The sequence below is a fragment of the Rattus norvegicus genome, chromosome 15 (genome assembly GCF_036323735.1).
Source record: "Rattus norvegicus strain BN/NHsdMcwi chromosome 15, GRCr8, whole genome shotgun sequence".
NCBI classification, from domain to species: Eukaryota; Metazoa; Chordata; class Mammalia; order Rodentia; family Muridae; genus Rattus; species Rattus norvegicus.
In genome coordinates, this window is record NC_086033.1 from 102,763,472 (window position 1) to 102,788,688 (window position 25,217).

The 25,217-nt window shown below is 42.0% G+C and overlaps 1 protein-coding gene and 1 long non-coding RNA gene across 2 annotated transcripts in view; one reads left to right on the forward strand and one right to left on the reverse strand.

Annotated features, from left to right (window-relative positions):
* On the reverse strand, positions 1–24,422 carry LOC120097180 (uncharacterized). Its single transcript, XR_005494421.2, has 4 exons — positions 24,380–24,422; positions 17,006–17,048; positions 4,747–4,920; positions 1–566 (listed from the first exon to the last, which is right to left on the reverse strand). It is a non-coding gene; the product is annotated as an uncharacterized LOC120097180 (long non-coding RNA).
* Positions 1–25,217, forward strand: part of Hs6st3 (heparan sulfate 6-O-sulfotransferase 3) — a 719,306-nt gene that overhangs the window by 75,052 nt on the left and 619,037 nt on the right. The gene's annotated exons all lie outside the window — the stretch shown is intronic.

Below are 25,217 nucleotides of genomic sequence, written 5' to 3' on the forward strand. Positions count from 1 at the left end.
TTCCTTTAGCCACCCCTATAACAAAATACTTGAGATAGTCTGTTGCAAAGGTGCAAACGATTTCATTGGCTCACAGGTTTGGAAACTTTGGCCCATAGTTGGTCAGCCCTATTGCTGTCTGTGCCTATGGTGAGGTTGTACATTGTGGCAGGGAGATACCATGGGGCTATAGGCTATTCACTTCATGGTAGCCAGGAAGCAAAGAGCTAATATTTCCTTCAAGCATACACCCCCAAGGACTTAACTTCTTCCCAGTAGACCTGAAAGGTTGTACGATTTCCCAGTAGCTCCTTGGGTGGTAATGTTGCCTAGAATACATGGGATGTTGTGGGACTTTTAGGATTTAAACGACAGCCCAGGGTTAAAGCCAGGAAAGGTGTGTTACTGGGCAAGCCTGCTGTTTTATGCTGCATTAGCAATAATCCTCAAACCGTAGTGGGTCACAAATGCAGCAGTGTATTTCATGCTCACTTTCTGTGGCACAAAGGGATCAGCTGTAGCTGCATTCTTGTTGACTTGAATTCCGAACCCAGATGAGCAGACAGTATCCTACGGTAAAAGAGACCCTAGAAAGAAGGAAAAGATGCCATCAGGTTAGAGGCTAATTCCAGGCTTTTGCCTGCAAGCAGCAAGTCCTACTGTTTACTCTATACTGAGCCTGGTAAGGATGTGGGGCAAACCTTGTGTCATTGGAGGTGAAGATCACAGTTTCCCATGGTAAGGGCCAATAAATGATGACAAAGCAAAATATAGCTTTAGAGCTAAATGGGAAAGAAGACTTTATTCAAGGTCACTGTAGTAGGAAGAGAGAGAGAAACCAAGCCATGTTCTGAACCCTGCTGACACAAGGGTACCAGAATCTTCCAAAGCTGGAGTGAAGGTGCAGACCATCTGTGTTTGCTAATTTGTCAGCCCATAAGGGAACACTAAAATTTATCACATCTTCACGACAAGAGGTAGTTAGAAAATGTATAGGAAGGTGCAAACCAAATGTTAGGCTCCACCCCAAGATCAGAAAGACTGGATCCTGTGTGCTTTGATTTTATGTTTCCCAGTCCCTTGAGAGAGAAACTCCCAGGTTGTAAAAGTAGCATGAGGCTGGCAGAGAGAGAGAGAGAGAGAGAGAGAGAGAGAGAGAGAGAGAGAGAGAGAGAGAGAGAGAACAATGACATACTTTGTAAAGCAATCGACTGTCAAAGACCCAGTGAATAGAGAAGAATTCCTGATATCAGTCTTTCTTAGAGGAACCAGAGTGTACTGGCTGGGTACACAGCTGGAGTTACCACAGAGAAAGGGGCCTCCCTTGAGGAAATGCCTCCCTGAGACCCAGCTGTCAAGTTTTTTCCTCAATTAGTGATCAAGGGTGAGAGTACCCAGCCCATTGTGGGTGGTGCCATCCCTGGGCTGGTGGTCCTGGATTCTATAAGAGAGCAAGCTGAGCAAGCCAGGGGAAGCAAGCCAGTAAGAAACATCCCTCCATGGCCTCTGCATCAGCTCCTGCTTCCTGCCCTGTGTGAGTTCCGGTCCTGACTTCCTTTGGTGATGAACAGCCATATGGAAGTGTAAGCTGAATAAACCTTTCCTCCCCAACTCGCTTCTTGGTCATGATGTTTGTGCAGGGATAGAAACCCTGACTAAGACACATAGTGTTATCTTGGTCAGTGTATCTGAGCAGTGGTGTGGTTTGTCCTAGCGTAGGTTTGTATGTGCGGTCTATCCCAAGGTAGGTTTGTGTGCGCACCCATGTGCTAATGCCAGTCCTTTGCTTGATTTCACACAAAGGATGTGGATGTTCCCTGTCTTCAGCAGAGAACTAGTGCTTCGAAAACTCTGGGGCTCACAGCATTGATGGGAGACTGAAGAACTTGGCTGGGAAATATACGCTGTGTTGTCCTTGCCCCTTGGTACTGTGGAAGGATAGTTCTAGTTTAGGTTTCTGTGATGGGGTGGTGACAGTGTGAATTCCATCAAGCCTGACCATAACTAGTGATAACCACTAACCACTCAACAAAGGGGCAAACACAAAACAATAAAACATGCAAGAGTGTCAAACCTCTGATGTCCACTGTGTGCTGTCAGGTATGAAGAGTGCTTTGGCAGGTTCCTGCCGTTGAATACTCTTTCCCTTGCCGTCCCTTCTATGGTGCCCTTTGATGACTGACAAACAGCTGGATCTCTATGACTTTTGTTTCTGGCTGGGATTCCTTGGTACACTGGTAGTGTGGGCGGATTTTTTGAGTTTTCAGCCATTTCTCATTAGATCTTTATACAAATTTAGAGAGAGTAGATGGATGGGCCTTTGGGAATCTCTTGGGCTTATCAGTTAGGAATATAAAATCTGCTCAGGATATTATGGAGTTCCCACCTCGTTCCATTAAAGGGAACCGAAGTTCTCAGTCTTTAAGCTGTATGCAAGGGGCCCAAACCCCTGCTACTCCTGCTCTGAGTTCCTGGCTTCCCATCTGGAATTTCTTCTGCATGGCTTGCAGGTGCTTTTGGAGAAGACATCTCCAGGCAATGTTTGCAGAGTGCACTGCCCTGGCACATGGTTAACCCCTAGCAGTTATTAAAAGGCAGCCTCAGATTCTGCTTCTTCCCCGCCCTCCAGTTATTTCTCCATAGCAGTTGCAATCCCAGCATTTGCTCCGGAGGAAGGAAGGACACACACAGAAGTCTATTTTTGAATTGGCTTCTGGGAGCTGCAAAGTGCCACATGCTCTGGCTCCAGCTTTCCTTATAGCCCGAGGATCTCCCATGTGACTCATCTGGCCTAAATCAAACAGTGCCGAAAGAGGCCGGATCTTGTGCAGAACAGATTGGAGCGTTATCTGCCAGGCAGATGGGTCACTGACTGAGCCGCGCGGTGCTCCGTAAGTGTGCACCATCTCGAAGAGAGAGGTTTATGAGACAATCTTTACTGTGTCCTCCTACTAATGCTGCATTAATCACGCTGAAATGTGCAAGGACCCAAGTGTTTTGTGAATAGGTAATTAATTAAAGCATTATATGCAAGTGTCGTGCAATATGTGAGAAGCTTTTATGGAAATCGTTAACATTTCCATGAAAATTTCTTTGGTCCTATTTATAAATATGTGCCCAAAGATGTGATATCTCTAGTATATAAATAAACTCGTGTGTGTGTGTGTGTGTGTGTGTGTGTGTGTGTGTACATAAAGTTTTTAATGGTGATTTTACTGATGTAAAGCTGATCATAAAGATCATAAAGCTGAAAGTTAATACTAAACATTTTTCCAGTTGTCGTTAACACCATTTATTTTCAGTTTTCAAGAATAACTGGTGTACAAAATTGAACAAATCAAAAAGTTTTATTGGCAGTAATATTATGTTTCTTAAACTCTAGTTGCCTTGGTTACTCTTGGAATATTAAAATAATCTGGGCCTCTGGACTGTGAGAGCTAGCTTTTATTTATTTCCGGTCTGTGGTGGTCGCAGTGAAGACTTCATGGGGCAGGCAGAGAGGGAATGCGTGTGCTGTCTAGAAGAAAAGACGGCTGGAGGAGGCGGCATGTTGGCTAATTACTGTGGCCCTGAAAGGGAATGGCGTCCTTAATGCAGAGGCTGCTTACCATCAGGACAAGGGTGTTCTTCCTTGAGGTTTTCTGGAATACAAAGTCACATTCTTCAACAGCTTTCTCTTTCATATATATATGTATATACACACACACATATATGTGTGTGTGTGTGTGTGTGTGTCTGTCTGTCTGTATATATGGTGCATGTATATATGAGGGTCTGCTGCACATGTGGAGGCTACAGTTTGATGTCTGGCATCTTTATCACTCTCTACATTATTTTTTATTAAGACAGAGTCTCCTGTACTAGGGTTCACAAATTTTGCAAGACTACCCGGATAGTGAGTTCTAGTGGTGTTCTAGCTGCGCCATTGTTCGGGATTGTGTGCACCTGCCACTATGCAGAAGTGTTTGTGTGCACCTGCCACTATGCACAAGTATTTGTGTGCACCTGCCACTATGTGCAAGTGCTTGTGTGCATTTAAGGGATCTGAACTCAGTCCCTCATGTTTTCTTAGCAAGCAGTCTACCCACTGAACCATGTCCTTAGCCGCAACACTTGCTCCAAATCACTATCTCACCAGAAAGTGTGCAGGGAGCCTTCGACTCCAGCATACTTATGCATGTTTCTTTAACATTGCTCTCCAGCTGTAACCCTGTCAAAGAGGCAGCCATCACGCGAGGTGGCATGACCTTGGTGGGAGTAAAACCCTTCCGAACAGCCTCGGAGTCTCACTTGCCTCCGTGATGTGATGTCATTGTCCTATGGAGCACTAAGGAGGGCTGCAACCTGGCCCGGGAATCACAGTCTCAGGCTGGAAGGGAACCTGAGTTAACCAGCGGAGCTCAACCCACGCCTTTCAGACCAAAGTCTACCTGGGAACCTGATGCTGGTTTTAGCATTATTTTTTCCTTTAGTTCTACTTTAGACTGAGACAAACCCCCCCCCCCCCGCTTCCCTGTGCAAATGGCAGTCCTCGATTTAAATAACAGAACAGTAGAAAAGCTGTTCAGTGGTTGTCTTGGTAGAATGACAAGAAATAATAGAATTGCCCAATGGCTTGGAATTACAGATGGTAAAGCATGTTATTCAGCCTTGAGCCCTCAGCGGGGTGCTTTTAATACTCTACCTGCCTGCTGCTGATCTTCCTAGGACTGGAACAAGTGAGGACTTGTTCATCCAGACAGCATGGAGGGCGGCCCCCAAACCCACCTGTTCTGCTTATTTAGCACATCCATTGATTTGAAATCACTGCCTGTTGTTGAAGACTGGGAGATGGCTGTGGCGCAGAAATAGAATCTTCTTAGAACGGAACTAAAACTACTTGATTTGCGTTTTCGAGGGTTTCCACTTGCTTCATTTCAGGATCATCGTCGCATCATAATTCTAACGAATGAAGTGCGTAATTGGTTAGCAGCTAATAAATGCAACCCCACGTGCCGTATCTGACCTGTCAATCACTGATCCTAAATGGCACGTCTAGATGAAGAAGGAATCGTCACCATCTCATAGGTAAAGACGCCGAGAGTCTTGGAAAATTCAGTGTGCCCTTCAGCAGGCCCAGTTCCTAAGTTGGTGATGCGAGGGTTGAACCTGGGTTGCTGCCTCTCGAAGGGGGAGAGGGGGAGCAGCAGACACTTTCAGCGGAGAAGAGCGTCTTGCTAGTTCAGCCTACTTACATTTTCTTCCCCTTGCCTAAAAATAAAGTCATTCCATGTGATCCTTATAGCAAGCACTTCCTGCAGGGGCAGCGAGGCAGCCAAGGAATTTCCTTAAGTTTGCAGATCTCCCCGAAGGTTAAAAACGGTGAGAGAGTTAATTGTTTTTTAAAATGCTAGGATTGGAGAAAAGCTGACGAGGTAAGGAAAACCATAGGACTCAGATTGATAAAAAGGCCCAGTGGAACTGTCAGAGGGACTCAGAGCTACACCGGAGGAGAAGGAAGACGGGGTGCGGAGAACCATTTAACTGTGTGCCCGATAGGGGCAGCACGAGGTGGAGATGCCAGTTTAAGTGACTGATCAGCAAGTGACAGCAAAGGACACCTTGATGTAGCACAGGAAGGTGGTGGGGAACTATCCATCTCCAGGGTAGAAAGGATTCATTAAGCAGTTCGTCCTGAAGAACACACACAGGCCTATGAGTTGGTGTTGGAATTATTTTTAAAAATGAAAGATTTAATCTCAGATAAGGCTGGGGAGGGAGGACTTGAAGTACATTCAGATATTGATTTTTATGAAGAAACACCATAATTAGATGGTTTTAGCAGAGACATCAAAATAACAGTTTTAGCAGCAGATAGTACAAGAAGTGATCAGATGTCAACTTAATGAGTAGATGTTACTTTATTATCATGAAACTTTGGAAAGAGAGGAAGCAGGCAACCAATGTCATGGAAATGTCACCTGCATCACACCCATGAAAAATGGTTATTTCCTAAAGATTGGTGCTCTTTGAAAAATCAATACACAATAGGTTCAAAGTAAAGAAATCATTTAATTCACGGATGATAGTGACTTCTTATTAAGGGAATGTGTGCCTTGAGAGAGAACGGCCCAACCTCACTAGCCTGGAAATCAAGTCAGGAGCCTCCTTGCTCATTTTCTGCTGTTTTCAACGTTCATGCTGTCCTCGTCTTTCCTATGCATTGCCAAACCCAGCAATTCAAGGCATAGCGATTTCAAAATAGGTGTGAGAAAAATCTAATATTGAAACTGGGAACTGCTCCGTAGTAGTAACCCTGAACTGGTCAAGCCATGGTTCTGTTCAGGGAATTTTACTCTGCTCTATTCAGGGACCGAGAGCCCTGTCAGTTCCCCTGTGAAGCTTGCAGTGCTTCGGAGAGCCAGGCAGGCCTTTTGTTTCAGGAGTAGCACAGGCCTTTTTTGTTAGTTTCTTCTTACTTAGGAGTTCTCAGTAGTATTTAAAAATAAACTATACTTGGATTTTATGATAAATGTTAGCTATTGCTCTTAAGAAGCAAAGTAAAAATTACTTTATATTTTAAGTTACTACTTATAATCACTTTATAAACATTTAAAATACTTTCTTTAGACAGTTGCTATAAAGTTCAGTCCTTAAGTAGCTCATTCAGCTACATCTTGTCTCCCGTGTGACAGGTCTGATACAGTTAGGCATGAAAAAGAGAGGAAAGAATAACAAAATAAACCCTCTGCTTCCAGTCTCCTTTTGTTTACTGTTAGGCAAACAATAGACAGCACAGACAGAGGGCAACAGTAACAATTATTGTCTGTTTGGTGTGTTTTGCCAAGGTGGGAAACAGTCATTAAAGAACCTGTTTTGTTGTTGTTGTTTGTTTGTTTGTTTTTCTCTGTGCTCAGCATTGTATTCAAGACTGCAGAGTTACCAAGTAATTATGTGGAGCACCATGCACAGCCTTGTGGTGTGAGTGGGTCATTAACAAAGCATCTATGACGAAGACCAAGGGAAAGCTAGAGCTTGCATTTAGACAGTGCTGTCTAGAGTGATGCAGAAAACATCTCTTCTCACAGGGAGTGAGTCCCCTAGAGTCCCCCTGTCTTAGTAGCACAGTTGGCAAAGGCTATCTAGCATTGACCTTGTTGCAACCAGGGATTTTGAATGAATTCAAAGACAAAATTATTGACTTATTTACCAGAGGGAATTGATATTTCATTGTATCTGATTTTCTGAAAGATTCTACTATGAATTCACATCTCTAAAGAATATGAGAGTCAAAAAAAAAATAAGGCAAACTCATTCTTATCATGAAAATAAAGTCCATTCTTTGAAGAGTCTATTGACGTTCTCAAGCAAATGGAGCCTTCTGTGGGTGGACAAAATGCCTCCCAAAGGCAGATGGGATGATAGTGGATGTTACTGAAGAGGCACTGCCTCTCCTAAAATAGAGGGCTGTAATAATAACAATAATAATAATGATAATAATAATATTAATTATTATTATCATTATTATATTACCACCACTTGAAACGAGAGCTAGAGCGATGGGCAGAGGAGCCTGAGCAAGTGTTGAGGGAATGTGCTAGCTCTAGGTCACCCTGTACTTTAGGGATCAAAGTAAATTGATCCGTGTTAGCACTGCTTCCGGAAGGTTTCAGCAGGTAAGAATAATTCTCTGTCCTTAGAGCCCCAGGGAGAGAGGTTGATGCAGACACTGGCTCACTTTTGTTTTGTCACTTTATGTTGTTTTTAATTAAGATAATGTAATGAAAATTTCTGAGTATGCATGTCCTAGTTACTTTTCTGTTTTTGTAAAGAGACACGGTGACCAAGGAAACTTTTGGAAGAAAGAGTTTATTGGAGCTTACAGTTTCAGAGAATGAGTCTATGACCCTCAATGCAGGCACGATGGCTGCAGGCCTTCAGGCATGGGGGCTTACTCCCTAATATCCATCTTGAGACAACTCTACAGGGAGGAGGGTTAGGCAGGGTCCAGTGGGTAGATACTGGGGATGGTGTTGGCTTTTGATACATCAAAGCCTTCCTCCAGGGTCACACCTCTTCCAGCAAGGCCACACTTTCTTGAAGCATTCTGAGGCCAATGTTATTAAGACTGCCACAATGGCATTGCATGAAAAACGTTGTGCGTCAGAACTCCAGCTTAACCTCAGGTGTAATCACCTCCCTAATTTAAGCATTTATACTTCTATAGTATTATATACACGTGTCAATGCTTATATTTGTCACCCTGACAATCTCAGGTAGTCTGCACTGATTCTTGAGAAAGATGAATTTATCATTCATGTCCTATCTTCTATTCTCCAGATTCCTATATAGATCATCATTTTCGGGTCTTCAGTTGGGGTTTCTAACCTTACTAAAAATTGATTTCATCTTTCCACTTTTAGCTCAATTACTCATATATCATCAGGAGTTAAATATTTAAACTATCCTCTAAGCTGAATTTAATTCTCAAAAGCTGGACAACCAATAAACACGTACAATATTATGATTAAGGAACTACTATGTAGTGTAACATCAACTTTAGCACGGGACTCCTGAGAGGGGTACACACAGAACCGAGTTGCTTCTCAAATGGCAATCAGGAATTCTGTAACTCCCCTCCCTCTTCTCTATCCGCACCTCCCTGTTTCTCTGTCCTCCTCCTCCTCCTCCTCCTCCTCCTCCTCCTCCTCCTCCTCCTCCTCCTCTTCCTCCTCCTCCTCCTCCTCCTCCTCCTCCTTCTCCTCCTCCTCCTCCTCCTCCTATTCATTCATTCTCTTTCTTCTCCCTCTTTCCTGTCTCCTCGTAAAAATTCCGTATTAGTTCCCTTGGAATTTAAACCTTGGCTTTTAGATATTAGACGTATTTTCTTTGTTTCCTAGAGTTTCTAATAGTCGGCTTAATGCTCGTCGATGCAAAGGTTTTATCTTCTTTCCCACTTCTTCCTGTTAAAAATACAGCTTTATGCAATGGAGTCTATTCTCATCTTGGGAACCTTATTTTTGGGTCTGCACACCTGCTCTCCTGGAATGTTTCTTTATGACTGCTGAGTTAGTTTCTCAGATGCTTATAGTCTCTTTCTTGGGGGGGAGCGGGCAATGCTTTGCGTAATTGTTTTAAAAGACACTGGCCTGTCCCTCTCTATTTCTGTATCGTTATTTCGCCCTTGTATTTAGTGTGAAATTTACATTTAAGGTTTGGGTGGGTAAAAAAAAATAAAGTTTTCAACTAATTTCTGGAAGGATCCACACACCACCCACATCATCCGATGTCGTTTATAGGCCATACAATGGGGTTGGATTCTTTTCATTCTGTAACAGGTTTTTCTCCTCTTTTACATACACTGAAAGACTATAATTTTGTTCTCATTGTCACAGGATCTGAAGTGTCCCCATCTCCATTCACTTTTGTGACCTATTTTAATCCTTCTTATCTGTTTTTTTTTTTCTTTGTTCCTTGGTGCAGTTGGCGAAATTATTCTAATGTCACCTTTTAGCCTTTCTAGTAGACTAGACGTTCACACTTTAATTTTATATCTCACATTTCTAGTCTTTTAAATGGGCGCAGTGCCCTCTTGGTTCTGAGGATAACTGAGTACTTCCCCTCCTTTGGACTTAGTTATTTTAATTCCTTCCCAGGGTCTGTGCTTGCTTTGTTTTTTATTTTTTAAATGATTTGGGGGATATTACTCTTTTTCATTTTCATGTTCAGAGTAAGGAAAACCCTTGCTAGGCAGAGGAGGACTGGAGATAGTAGCAAGGATTATTGTATTTGTGAGTGGAGCTTTGATTTAGGCATTGTCACTGTTCCTGGGGACAGAAAACCCGGACTTGTACATCTACATTTTGACAGGGAAATGGGAGCAGTCTGATGGAAATTTCAGAACAATTACCTGGGCTAAGGAAATAGTTTGGTGAAAACAGGGTGTGAGACGGAGGAGGATCCACCATGGAGACTTCGGAATTGAGACTTTTCTCTCTGGGAGCGGTGCCCATCCTTCCTATTTTTCAATATAATTAGAATTTTAGCTACTCTGGGTAGAACAAAGAATTAAAAATTAGTTTGGTTTAAGGAGCCGGGACAGGTATCTTTAAAGATTCAGTGAGGCGTTGGGGCCTCTAGGCCTCTTCTCTGTGATGAGAGGCGCTCTCTGAGCTTTGGGTTGATGTGTGACTGACTCTTCAGACGTTTTATTCCCCCCACCCCCAAGAAGGTTCAGCACCTCCACCACGTGTTGAAATGTGAGAAAGGAGGGCTTCCCTTGTGGCACAGATGCTTTGCTCTGGAGCTTTGACGCACCCTGATAAACTGTCTACACACCAGTTCTCATGCTTCCTTGTGGGGTAAATGTCTTAGTTGTACCTTACTAGGGAAGCGGGGAATGCTCTTGGAGAAGACCTTCTGTAAATCTGCCAGGTTAGCATTCAATAGATCACTATATGAAAATTCTTTATTTGGGGTCACACTTTGGGTTCCAAGCCTCGTTACCACCAGACAGTCACGATGGCATTGGCCTTGATTCTTTTTTGGACACCTTTGTAGGTATAGTGCAGACAATAAGGACATTTGGAATCACCCTAGGGTGGCGGAACATTTCTACTTCATGAGAATGTTCCCGATGAAGTTACCACAAACTTTTTTGCCTTTTATTCAGATTTCTAGATGTTATTGACAAGGTTTTGTATACAAAGTGATATTTTTATAAAGCTGAATTATACTGGTATTTGTCCAAATATTAAAAATAGACTTGTTACATTAAGGTCTTTCACTGGAAGCAGTAAGAAGTTTCATAAAAATGAACTGGATATAGACCCTGATATACTTACAGAGGCAATTTATAAATAACTCCAAATAGAAGGTTCCCTTATTAAGTCAATCTTTGATTTTCTTATGTGCTTGTGCATGTGTTTGTGCATGTGTTTGTGTGTGTGTGTGTGTACATCTGTGTGTGTGTGTGTGTACATCTGTGTGTGTGGGGTACTTGCAGAGGACAAAAGAGGGCATCAGATCCCTTGGAGTTGGGATAAGAGGCAGTTGTGAGGTGCGAGTGACAGGAAATGAACTTGGTTTTTGAGAAGAACAGCAAGTATTCTTAATCATGGAGAGCTGTCTTTCTAGCTCCCGGGTAGAGATTTGCATAGATTGACAAATGAGAAACAAACTAGACTGAACACACAAACAAACACAAAGGTAAAAATGACTACGTTAAAAATGGATTGGTGGGAGGAGCTGAGTGTGAGTGTGTCCTGGGCAGAGGACCTCATGAAAGAAGCCGAGAGTGTGCATTTACCAGAGCAAATTGTGTTAGTCCCGACAGCGTGATGAGACACTTCTGACGGTTATTATTATTCTGTGCTTATGAAAACAGCAGCAAACTCGCCAATCAGTGACCAAATTCCCCAACCTCCCGTTATCCCAAATAGTGCCAACATTTCTACTTTGCATCGAAGGTCCTTGTGGTGCCATTTTGCCTCTTCTGGTCCATTTTCGTTTTTTTTCCTAGTTATTTACACACATTTCATATTTGAAACCTACCGATTCTGTGCTTAGTGTTGGCTGTACACTGTGGGGACCTAGAAGGTACGGTTCCTACATCCACGGTATGAAGAATACTATGTGCTTGTTCTTTGGTTTTTCCTTTTTTGTTTTGTTTGTTTGATGGGACACAGGCTGTCCTTGGTTCAGGATACCAGACTCTAGAATGCCATACTATTACAGACCTGAGCTACTACTTGCTACAGTGTGTTAAGAATAGTGTATAAAAAGAGAAAACAAAGTTACAAGAGGCTGAGGATTTAGCTCATTGAGCACAGTGCCCTGGGTTTGGACTTCAGTGTGACACATGGAACACAGGCACCATGTTTGTTTGCTGATGTCATTCACAGCTTCTTCTCCTTGGATCAATGTGTGGGAATGACTATAGAGTCAGACTCCCATAACATAGTCACTATTACTTTGAATCTCCACATTAATACTCAACAGTGTCTGTGGGACCGTGAAAGGTACCATGGTTCCTGGTTGAGGAGGTTTGAAACCCCGGTGACCCTGAAGGGACAGTAGGCATTTCGCCTGACTCCCAGGAAGCCAGGCTCTGTCACTAGCTGCAGCCCCCATAGATTTGTGACCATCAGTCACATAAAGACAAAGCCCAAGCCCCTCCACAGGTAGAGGATGTGACCATGGGTCACATAGGCTCAAGACAGATCTTCATTATAATGAGGTACCTAAAGGCCTGGAGGCTTAGCCAATCACCTTTTCCTCCTAGACACTCCTCCCTGAAAAAGGTATTTAATCTCAGGCCCACCCTGAGAAGTGGGTTATGGTTTTACTCATCTACTTTCTTCTATGACAATAAATGCCTTAAAACCATGGGGAGCCACAGAGAAGGCCTTCACCCACAGAGTTGCAGTCTAGTCTCCCATAGAAGGCCTCCCTGTACTCCCAGTGGCAGCCACCAAGTCTGCAGCCTGCCACCACCAAACCAAGGACTCTTCCTGTGGGACCAGCTAGAGCTCCCCCTTTTCCCCCTTGGTCCCAGGCTAGATCCACTCCCGCAGGACCCCGCTCTGTTCTCAGCTCTTCCGTGGCATCCCTGGGGAGCCTGGATGCCCAAGAGCTTGAGAACCTGACAGCCCAGCCTTAGTGCAAGCCTGGGGACCCCTGAGCCAAGTCTAGCTGTGTTCTGTGCTTAGACTGTGCTTCCCTACCCCAGGAGTGGTGTCCTGGGGCTTCCCACAGCCCTGTGGGGGAATAGGGTAAACCCACGTCCTGCCTCCCAGAGTGGCCCAAGCCCTGTAGTGGGGCAGACGAGGGACCCCACAATAATCCTACAACTGGTGCCAGTTATTAATCCTACAGGTGTTTTCACTTGAATTAGAGTTGTGTCTGTCCCTTGTATTAGATTATTGAATTTGGATCATGTGTTATGTTTTACTTTTCTACCTTCCCAATGTTTGTTTATATGTTATATATTATGTATTTCTTGGCTTTTAATGTTTTTTTTAACTTTCTGAATACACAGATAAGCAAACATAACAATATTCCTTTTTTTGAAGATGAGTAGAGCCTTTATTTTCTGTGTGTGTGTGTATTTGTGTGTTTGTGTGTATTGTGTTTGCAAAGTACACATGTGGAGGTTCTAACCTTTATTACTATTATTACTATTATTATTATTATTATTATTATTATTATTTTGATAAAGGGTCTTCCATTGAATCTGTAACTTACCATTTTGGATAGATCAGCTAGTCAGGAAGGCCCCATGGTTCACCTGTCCTTGTGCTGCCCCAAGGTTATTGCTGTGTATGCCAACTTGGGATTTTCTGAGGATGCCTGGGATCCAAGTTCAGCTTCTTGTGCTTGTACAGGAAGCATGTTACCCACTGAGCGGTCTCCTTCTGTCTCTTGATGTCTTACTTCATATTTTTCAGCTTTCCCTGTGAGGATAGTGCAAACTATGTGTGCCTCTTCTCCAATCCTGAGAATTATCAGAAGTCTTCTGTCTTGATTACCAAAGTTTTGCTCTTTGTGCATTTGAAAAATTAATAGATTCATTTATTAAACGTTATGGATTCCTGCTAGAAAGACAGCCCAAGAAACAAGAGAGGGCGAATGAATATTTATTAAAAACGTTGGCTGTTCTTAATGATATCAAGAGTATCCCGAAAACAAGATGGTTTTATAGCGAATGTCTGACATGAAAACAATAAGAATGATTAAGCACCCGTCCGTGATTGGCTCCAAGCCGAGTTCCGCATACGGAATATCTTAGTCATCACAGCAGTTATGTGAGACAAGTTCCTTCAGCATCTATTTTCCAGCTGAGGCTTTATTATTTTATAGCTGTAGATTGGTGCGTCCAAGATTTGGGCCAAGGACAGTTGTATAAAGTGACACACCTTTCCCCCCTCCCCACTATAGTGATATTTTGTGGACGGGGATAGGGAGGCTGTGGAGGTGCAATGGTTTTGTGGAGGTGCAGTGAAGCATTGTAGCAAACAGTATCCACCTTAAAGTAACAATGCTAGCCTTCTGTTCTTCTGTGCACTTGTTGTTGAGTCAGGACTGGCCGGCTGAATTTGGGCTGTTAACTGTTACTCTGCGTGTAGTGGCAAAATGCTTCGTTACCTCATCCCTTAAATTACTCAACATAATTGAATGTGACACTTTCACTTTCTGTAATATTTGGTCCTAGATTAGAAAGACGGTTCCTACTCAGAATTCACGGTGTATTCTAGAACTTTTAAAAACCCCACAGCTGTGGGAAACTTTGGAGGTGTATTTCCACACCAAAAGGAGCAGTTGTGCTTTGAATGTGTGCTCATTTAAATATTTCCTACCGCAGGTTGTTTCCGTTGTCATGTTTCAGCTGTTGAGTCATGCTCCTAAAATGTCAAGCACAATTATCAGACTTAGCAATGACTGGAAAAAAAACTTTCTACAGATTTTCCCTAAGCAAGAAAGATTTTTTTCTGCTTCATTTGAGCTCAATAGCCAGCAGCTTTTGGGGTGCTCTAGCTTTCCTCTGCCTCTACCCAGCCAGGTGCTGGTAGAGTTGCCATATTTATAAGGCCAATCCTAGGAAGGCAATATTGTATCCATGTTAGAACTCTTTGGCCATGTTGCATGCTTTTAAAACTATTCAGCCCTAACTCTTCTTGATGGTTCCTCAGCTTTAGAATGGCTAGAGCTGGCCAGAACCTCAACCCTATTGAAACTATTTTTCTAGACTAAAAAGAACCCTGATCTATAACCCATGCCTCTGCCTGGTTTGTTTCAGCGTATTTTATTTTTGAACTGCAGGCTATTATAGGATTTTTACTTGATGATTTGATGATTTTTTTTTAAAGGTGGTTATCTTTACTGAGTAATGACTTGTAGGCTGCGATTCCCAGTTGTTAAAGCATATTCCCCTATTCTATCTTGCCTGATGTGCTCCATGAGCCAAAAGAAATGTTATTAGATGAGGAACTACTGTCTGGAGAAGTGTGGGGGTGTCTGATAACTCAGGTGGCTGCAAAGGCGTCAGAGCCTCAGCCCAGAGCTCCAGGCTATCTCTCATCCTGAGACACGTCAGATGAACTCTTCCTAGGGGCTCATCCCTTCTGAGACTGTGTATTTTCAATCCCCAACTTCTTCTGAAATAATGTTGGACACCGCAATTCATTTTGACTTCTGGGGCACTCATTCCAGCAGTTGCTAAGAGTATTCTGGGCCATAAAGGCAATGTCTTAATGATTTAAGACAAGAATCCTTTATTCCTAAAATAACTCTCTGTCACTAATGTGATCAGCGGGCTCAATTTCAGTTTGACAGAGGTTTCAAAATAGAACTTCACGAGGGAAAACTGTAATTAGACATTCACGGGTAATATTCTGTTTGTGAAGCAGAATGCTAATGAAGAGAAGTATTGATTTTATTTTAGCTTCATTACCACCACATTTGATGTTATACCTGCCTCAGGTGACAACACAGATTGTAAAAGTCTCTTCTTACTTTCCTCTCTCCTTTAGTTCCTGTTATGAATAAAGACAGAGTTTGGCTGGGGAGATGATTCCTTGGGTAAAGTGCTTGCCACAGAAGCATGAGGACCAAAACTCAATCCCTAGGGCCCATGTGAAAAATCCAGGCATGGTGGCATGCACCTTGTATCTTACTGCTGTGAAAGTCGAGACAGAGGTTCACTGGAGCTCAGTGGCTGGCCAGTGTAGCCAAGTCTGTGAGCTCCGGGTTCAGCAGGAGACCCTGTCTTAAAAAAATATGGTGATGTGTGAGACAGGAAGACACCCAGTGTTGGCATCTGGTTCCTCATGTGAACACGTTTGCTTTACGCAAACACAGACGGAAACATAGAAGACTTAGATGTGTTTGTGATCTGCAACAGACATGATATCAAATATCATCTACCACGTTCGAGGACCCAAATAAGATCCTTAGCAACATTCTCCAGGCGCTTAGTGGAGAAGCGATTTCATCATCTCAATTTGATTCCGAAGGCGCTCTGATGAACCAGGGGTGTCTGTGTAGTTACAAATCAGGGCACACATCTTAGGAGAAGCATTGGCAGCCTATGCTCCCACTCCTAAATTATTTTATTCCCTCTTAAAGGTTTCTGCGACTTTTTTTCCTTAAGCCAAACGTTCAGGAATTAAGGATTTCAACTCTGTGGAAGACAGCTGTTGTCAGTAGAGCCCTCCTGGCTGCATTAAAGAAGCAGAGGGAAGGGCCTGGGTACTGACTCTTGACGGCCCTAGCAATGAGCACGGAACACAGCCCTGCTCTTTTTCTGTTACCAAATGTTGTGGATAATAACAATCATTTTGATAACCTTCATTTTCTTGAAAAATGATTGAATAGAAAACGGAAGCCTGGAAATTATAGATGGCTCCACTTGAGCCTGGGGACCTGGCTTATATAAGCTGATGTTTCTTCCACCATTGCTGTTGTCTGACGGAGCTTCACATTCGGTGAGAGACACTGACCTGAGGTGTGTTGGTGTTTATGAGGCTCCTACCTCTATGCCAGTGACCTGAGAGACTTGAGTTATTCTGCGGATGGTTTTTACTTTGCTCCATGAGTCTTAGAAGAAATTGCTTTGAGTATACAGGTGTGCTTTACAGATCCCTTTCCGCTCCTAATAGTACGGCTGTGCTAGCCCGGCACATCTGCTTTCTGAGCCCAGTAAGACTTTACCTTGGGCTCCATTCCTTTTCCCATGGACACATCATAAAAATCTTTCCTTCTGAAGACAGTAATGACGGATCAACACAGGTGAATTTTGAGTATATTATGCTGAGCAAAATAAGCCAGTCATGTAAAAGATAAATGTTACATGATTTCACTTACAGATGTACTTTATCTTAAAAACTAATTAATTAATTATTACATACATCCCAAACACTCCCCCTCCCATCCCCCCACTCACAGAGTCTATCCTTCCACCCCCTTCTCCTCTGAGTGGGTATATTTTGAGTGATCAGTTTTATGAAGACAGGGCTGACAGGATAGCTCTGTGACAGGGCACACTCACCTTGTGTGTATGAGGCCCAGAGTTCAGTTGTCATGATCATTCCCTAGAAGAAAAGGAAATTATTCATTTAAGTTTTGGTCTGGGGAGATTAATTGTACATTGATTTCTGGAAATGGGTGGCAGTGAAGCCTGCAGGCATTTGAATATGTCCAAACCTGGTTAAAATGGAAACTTTGAAGCTAAGGATATGATTCAAGTGCTGAGAACCACGCATTTGGATCCCCAGCACCTTGTAAGTAAATCTCAGGAGAACATAGAGGCTCACCACTATTTCCAATATAGTCTATACTATATCTATATTCACCACTATTTCCAGTGTGGGAAGGCAGAGACCACAGAAGCAAGCTGGCCAGGGAGAGCAAATATACTGGCCAGCTTTGGTTTGATTGGGAAACTCTGCCTCCCTGAATGAGGTGTAGCATGATCAAGGATGATCGCTCACATCCATCGCTGTAAACTCATGAGCATATATATACCCAATGTGCATCTCACACGTGGGAACAGGCATACATACATGTACACTATACACACATATGAAGATGAGTAAAAGGTAGATTTATGTTGTCTATTCTTTACTACATTCAGAAATGATTGGACAGTCTCTGAAGATGTTTACATTTTCTGTTTCCTATCCAGACAGTGCCCTCTTCTCTAGATATTAACTATAAAACTCACTGGAGCACTGACAGGCACTTTGTGCTCCCATACCAGATATCTGAATCTGTGAGTTTTAGGGATCCTCCCCTGGATACATTTCTACTGTTCTCCCCATCCTTGCCTCTGTGTCCCAGAGTCAGGATGTCATCTTCTTTACTCTGAACTCTGTGAACCACTGGGAAGACCTTTTGTCCACTCTACAACCAACCTTTCCCAGCCTTTCTTCTTCGTTTTCTGATTGCCTGACATAGCTGTCCTCACTGGCCCCCTGGGCTACCCTTCTCATCTTCAGGGGTCTTCTTCAAAAGATTATGTCTTGAGAGGGCCTCTTTAACCATTGTTTGCATTTGTAGGATCTTTGAAGTTTCAAAAATAGCATGTAATATTTATATCCATGTTAGTTCCATATATATATATATATATATATATATATATATATATATATATATATATGGAACTGCTCTTTTTCTGCTACCAAATGTTGTAGATAATAACAATCATTTTGATAACCTTCATTTTCTTGAAAAATGATTGAAAAGAAAACAGAAGCCTGTAAGTTTTAGATGGCTCCACTTGAGTACATATACTTATATTATAGTATATGTACACTCAAATCAGGGTATTTATCATCCACACCACTTCAACATTTATCATTTCTACATGCTAAGACTCTTTGTCCTGAAATACATTAATGTCATGGTTGACTACAGTCATCTCTTTGTTTGAATCCTCAACCTCAGTACCTACCAAACAATGAGTGGCTAAATAATGTGTTCTATGTACATAGTAAAATATTGATCAGCCAGAACAATGGAACTCTCCCATCTGTGGCAGTGTGGATGGATAGTACTGGAGGCTTTCATGTTAAGTGAAATAAGCCAGGCACCAGAAGAAAAGATAAATTTTCCCTCAAGTGTAAAAGTTAAGAGGGCTGAGCTCTCCACTTTCATTTATCCTGGTTCGTTCTCTCTCTCTCTCTCTCTCTCTCTCTCTCTCTCTCTCCACATATATATATATATATATATATATATATATATACATATATATATATATATATGTATGTCATGCTACCCATTTTATTGGGCTATTGTAGAGGAATTTTAATCCAGCAACATGCTGCTCTGATCCCATCCAATGACTTTCTCAAGTCTCTGTGATCTGGCTGGAATGCACCCGTGCCATACACCTTTAATTCTTCTGGCTGGAGTATGAACCTACCCTCACTAGACACCTGTAATCCTAAACAGTGACTTTTAATTGAGGGGCAGACAAAGTGAAAAAGATTTGATAGAATGAGTCAAAGATAGGATGTGCTCAACTCGCAGGAATAAAGCTGTTGTAGAGCAGAGCAGGAAAGTCATTCAGTCAGTTCAGTGCAGTGACGTTGAGGTTAGGAATCAGTCGGCTGGGAATCAGTGCAGTGAGTGCACTGTAGTGGAGCTAAGCTTGTTCTTAAGTTCATGCAGTTCAGTGCTGGTCAGCAGAGGCAGTTGAAGCCAGAGAATAAGGAGCCCGAAGATTAGAACAAATTGCCAGAATTCATTTGTAGCCAAGCAGAGCAATTCAATGAGAAGCTGAGAGAAGTCGGAATGAATCAGTCAGCTTGGAGAGAAATTTGAGCTAGAACAGCTGAGTTGAACCAGCCAGGCAGAACTCAGAAAGAACTAGAAAAAGTGAGCTTGTTCAGCAGTAAACTTCCTAGATTACAATTACATCAGGCAAATCAAAATTACTTTCACAGGTCATATCCATTCATAAGGACTTTATCATACAATGATTTAATGCACTTTGAACATCTTCCCATGTGCCTCCAAAACTTTCTCACCCCTCACTCCTCTTAGTATCCTTTGTTCATCTAGACAGTTTTGCTCCTATGTTCATGTGGCATGTATATAACCATTGCACACTGTGTATTCATTTATACAACCATTACATTTTGTATGGTCATTTACATAACATTACATACTGTGTGGTCATTTACATAGCCATTGTATATATTGTACAGTCACTTACATAATCACTGCCCTTTTTTGCTTTTTAAATTACTCTCCCTTCTTCAGGAGAATACCAGCTCCATGAGGGCTGGGATCTCATTTTTTAAATTTCTTTATTGATTATTTTATTTATTGACATTGTATATGTTGTCCATAAATCCTGAATCCTGGCACAGAGCAGAGATCATGGGGGGGGGGGGATTCAGTAGACGAATGACATAAGCTATGATGTTCTACTTTCTTTATTTTCACACTTCTAAATAATTTCTTTCAATCTATCACAAACTCATTGTGACAGTGTGGACCCGCATGTCTGAGGACACCATGGATTATGTGTGAATGGAGATGGTATTTTCACTATGGGGTCTGAATAACTAATAATAAACACAAGGAACTGTGCTTTAAAAGACACAGCCTAAGGTCAGCTGGTCTCCACCACAGAAGGCTGATTTGTCTGTTGTCCAAAGTCTTTCCTGTGGAATTGGGATGACTGTACTGAATCCAATCATTTCTGTGATGTCGTAAAAGACTGTGATGTAAAGGACCGATGTGTGTTTCTTACTCATGCCTCTTATCAACTGGATCTAAGTTTCACAGAAGGAGATTCTTATCTCTAGCTTCTAGTGGCGAAGGGCCATTGTGGGCTCAGAGACTCAGCTGTTGTGTGTTGACTACTTTGACTTTTGTATAATTTAGCTTCCTCACAGATCAGGGACAGAAAATGTTTTCAATATTCCAAATGTTAGAAAAGCAAACTCTGTATCATTATAAATTTTAGCCATGGCATGTTTTAGCTGCGTGTGTGTGTGTGTGTCTGTGTGTGTTTATATGTGTGCATGTGTGCATGCATGTGTACGTTACTTTCTTTCCATATTGGTATATCAAGTATCTGGGTAGATAAAAGCCACAAACACATACATCACATACATTGCACATCATATATTGGGAGGTAGTTGTTCAATACAAGATTATATGTCTATTATTAGGGGATGGAGGAAATGAAGGTGCCTGAAGTGATCTAGCTTTCTGAATTTAAATTTGTCTTTTTTTTCTGCTTACCTCCGGTGAACATGCTGTTTTGGTCATGGGAGAGTATTTATCATGTATTTATTCTCATGTACAGAGTCCATCTGCTCTCCTCAAATTGAGTGGTTGTGCTAAAAATGTACTGACTAGTTCTAAGTAAAGTTATATATCATATACATGTGCTAATGCCTGTGTAGAAACACATATGAGTATATACCAGTAAAGGTATGTTTGATGGACATACATTTATTCATAGGTAGATTAATAAATATAGTATGTACCCATGTGTGTGTGGATATGAATGAGTATGTGTGTGTGCATGTGCAAATGTGTGTATGCATATGTGTGAGGATGTGCGTGTATATGACATGTGCATGTGTGTGTATGTATATGTGTGAGCATATGCACGTGCATGTGTATGTGTGAGCATGTGCTTGTACATGTGTATGTGCTGTGTGTGCATGTACGTGTGTGTATATAGTTTTACTTTTTCACAGCGGTGAGTGAGCGAGCCCCTTCCCTGCAGTCGTTACCATCTTTCATGACAAATGAAAACAGACTGAGAAAATGGAAGGGGGCAGGGAAGAGTCTCAGATACACAAGTTTCTTCAACCACAGCTCATGCTCTGGGAGGGTGGGCTCTTGGGATTTCATTAGAACTCCTCTCCTCTCCTGTGCTGCAAGAATTCTGGAGGAGGCTGCACTTATGACTGAAGGAGCCCTGATCCTACTTTGGCTGCACTTTCTCCTCCCGAGCCGCACGGCACAGCAAGCTTACACTGGATTCTGCATCATTATGCTTCCCGTGTCTGTTCTGTAGCTGGCCTTGAAATCTTGATGTGATTCAAAACTGGATGTCTTTCCATGAAGGAGTCCTTAGTTGTGTGGGCATAAAGCACCCAAGGACCTAAAAATGTGTCTAAAAAATACCTCTACCTACAAAGATACCTGAAAATGCAGGTAAATTACATACATCCCGTGACTCCCTGGGCAAGTGTGTAAAACACTTCTCAGAGAGAAACTGCTGTCCTCAGCCCCCTGCTTTTGATTGTTCCTTCCAATATCATTCTCTAATCAGACTTTTCTAATCTATAAGCCTCTTTTCCTCTCCTCAGTCTATGTGTGATTGCTCATAACTCACGGGGCAAATCTTCTTCACCTTTATTTCACAGGCCCACGGAACATTTCTTTATGTTACTATCTTTTGCGTCCGACGTTGATGGCTCCATGATGCTGTTAGGCACATTGGGCCAGGTGGTGATGGGAGACAACACAATACGATTAATCGTTTCTGTGGCATAATTTTCTGCAAGAACTGCTTCTGGTGCCAGCTGCCCTAGCTGTGGATCAGACCTGATTTACTGAGGGTGCAGCATCTCGTCTCCGCATCTCTCCAATCCCCACACTTCTATGGTGGATGCTGTTCTTCAGCAGCCGTTTGCACACCATAGTCTACTCTCGCAGTCGTTGCCTGTAGAAAACTTTCCTGCCGTCTTTTGTACTTGCTTGAATTCTGTTCGCCAGTACCAGATTTCACGTTACATATCTCACCATGCACCTGCCCAGAAGTCAATGTCCTGTTGATACTACTACTTTCCAGGACATCGGATGACAAACACTACACACAATTGTAATCTCTGAATTCCTAAGTGCCAGGTTCACATCTTTCTAATTTATAGTTTGAGAAAAAACTACAAAACAACAAATTTTTCAAACAGTCTTCCCAAGACTTCCCGGGTAGTAGGGAATCCAGGTCACCCGAAGTCTGAAGTCCAAGTTTCCCATGATATGATCGCAGTGCCCCGTGTCTTCACATTGGATTATGTGGGAGGTTCTGGCCTGTGACTGGCAGGTGTATGAATCTTGACGAAGCACAACTGAGTGACTCCATGACCAGTTCCAAGAGTCTGAATGCGTTACGGTGGTGAGCCTGCCCCTTTGGACAAGCTGTAGTTTTGTTGAGGAATTACCCTCTGGCTGGTGGCTTGTTGCTCTGAACTCCATCCATTCCGCTAAAGGGTCAGCTTTTCGAAGCTGCCACTTGTCAATTCTTTTTCCCCTGGTGACTAGAGAGCTTATAACCCAAGTAGCTGAATTCAGTGCTAATTTATTTCTCTCCATTGATAGCAAATGCCCACAAACAAGCCTTATTCACCAAGCATTCTTTTATTCTGTCAGTTTTTTTCTGGTGTCCTAAATTTGCATTTTTTAAGTGATACTGGTTGAACACACTGATGCTTACAGTATATAGTTAAGGATATAGGTACATAACTATTTTCTGGTGTATTTCCTCTTCTTTCAAAAGCACTGGGTTATGGCGTAGTAAGGGGAGGAGACTTGCAATTTGAGTGTCCAACTAGGGTGATCTCTTAAAGACCATCACTTATCCACTATATAATATTCTGACTTAATATTCAATATTAATATTCAATAGCCTAATGAGCCTTGGAGAATGTGACATAGTATAAAACATAGAGGTATGGGATATAATATAGTAGGTATAATTTTATAGTAGTCAAGGTAACATTGAATATTGGTCTTTGCTATAATTTATATTTAGTGTCTTTGTTTCGAAATCAGAGTAGACTTTTTGGGAAATTAAGTAAAGCATCATTGATTAAGTTTCTTAATCTTCCCAAGCCTTTTTATCAGTAAGTTAGAGATTATATATATATATACATATATGTGTGTGTGTGTGTGTGTGTGTGTGTGTGTGTACACATACGTATGTATATATTTCCTCATTTAGGAATTGTTATGCTCTGCAGGATATTTTATATACATGTATATTGAGTTGGATGGTAACTGCCTTGTTATTTCTCAAAATGTCATTCCTCTTCCATTATTAGCTGTGAGTCATAGAAAAGTAATTTTTCCATTTTTATTATTATAATAACGAATACATGCTTGTCATTGTTTTGGGATGACAGCACTTAGGGTATCTAGGATGTCCATAATTGGAAGAGTTGCTTAACAACCTGAGTATGCATGGCTAGGTTACTTCCACACTAATTAAAACCTTTCTCTTAATATACTGTCTCATATTTCATTTAATTTCTGATATCCACATTAAGACTGAATTTTCACAGCAAAGGGACATAACACTAGCCAGCAATGACAAACTTTTAAATCCACATATTTATACTGTCTTTTTTGAGGCAGTAATCTTAATTAAGCAAGAGTAGAGAATACGTGTCAGTTCACTTTTCTTCATCTACTGTTTTCTAGACATAAAGTTACATGGCTTTAATATATAGAATTGTAAAATAAACGAAAATTGATCATTTTATGGTTATCAGCATAATTTTAATGTTCCTTTATGTTTAAATGGAAGCACTTAAAATAGGCGTGAGTGGAGGTCAAACATAAAATGGCTCTGTTTGGGCCACCGGAGCTCTATCAGGGTTCAGAGCAGTGGACTGAAGTGGGACGCTATTTAATAATGAAAATCAGTTTGTGAAACTCTCACTCACTAATTTTCTATTGGGCACATTCCGCCAGGGAAAATAAAGGCTACAGGACGGTCTCTTACAGGGGTTGTGGATACAGAGTATGTGTGAGAGAGGCTTGCCGTCCTTTGCTCCCGTCTCAGAGTTCTCAGTGTCTTCTGGGAGTCTGAGAGTCAATGGACACTTCCACAATATATTTCACAGTGTTACATTCCAGCAACTTATTCCAGGAAGTATGTGCTACTTACTCTCTGATTGCCTAGGAGGTATGTGTTCCTTACTCTCTGATTGCCTAGGAAGTATGTGTTACTTACTCTCTGATTGGCTAGGAAGTATGCGTTACTTACTCTCTGATTGGCTAGGAAGTATGTGTTACTTACTCTCTGATTGGCTAGGAAGTATGTGTTACTTACTCTCTGATTGGCTAGGAAGTATGTGTTACTTACTCTCTGATTGGCTAGGAAGTATGTGTTACTTACTCTCTGATTGGCTAGGAAGTATGTGTTACTTACTCTCTGATTGGCTAGGAAGTATGTGTTACTTACTCTCTGATTGGCTATGGCTTTAGTTCTGGCTACTGGATGACTGTGGGTCTCATCCATCTGTGAACATTTTAGAATCCAGAACTGACTCGTTGTGGACCAAGAAGCACAACATCAGTTTTGCCATCACAATTAAAGCCGAGGACAGGCCTTTCATGACACGCATCACATCTGTTCACAGGCTATTGGTTGACAGAAATCATGTGGCCAATTTCAGGCTTAGAGTGGGGTAAGAACAGTAGCAAAAAGTAACAGAAAGTGAATAGTGATGTACTCCGAGGATTCCTGAATTTAACCCCACAAAAGGGAAGAATGACATAATAAAATTCCATAGTATGGCCTCCCTAGATTCATGTATTTAATTAAATGCTTGGTCCATAGGGAGTGGCACTATTAGGAGATATGACCTTGTTGGAGGAAGTGTGTCACTGTTGGGTGAGTTCGAGGTCTCCGGTGCTCAGGCTAGACCCAGTGTGGCACACAGTGCCCTTTTGCTGCTTGCAGATCAAGGTGTAGAACTCTCGGCTCCTTCTCCAGCACCCTG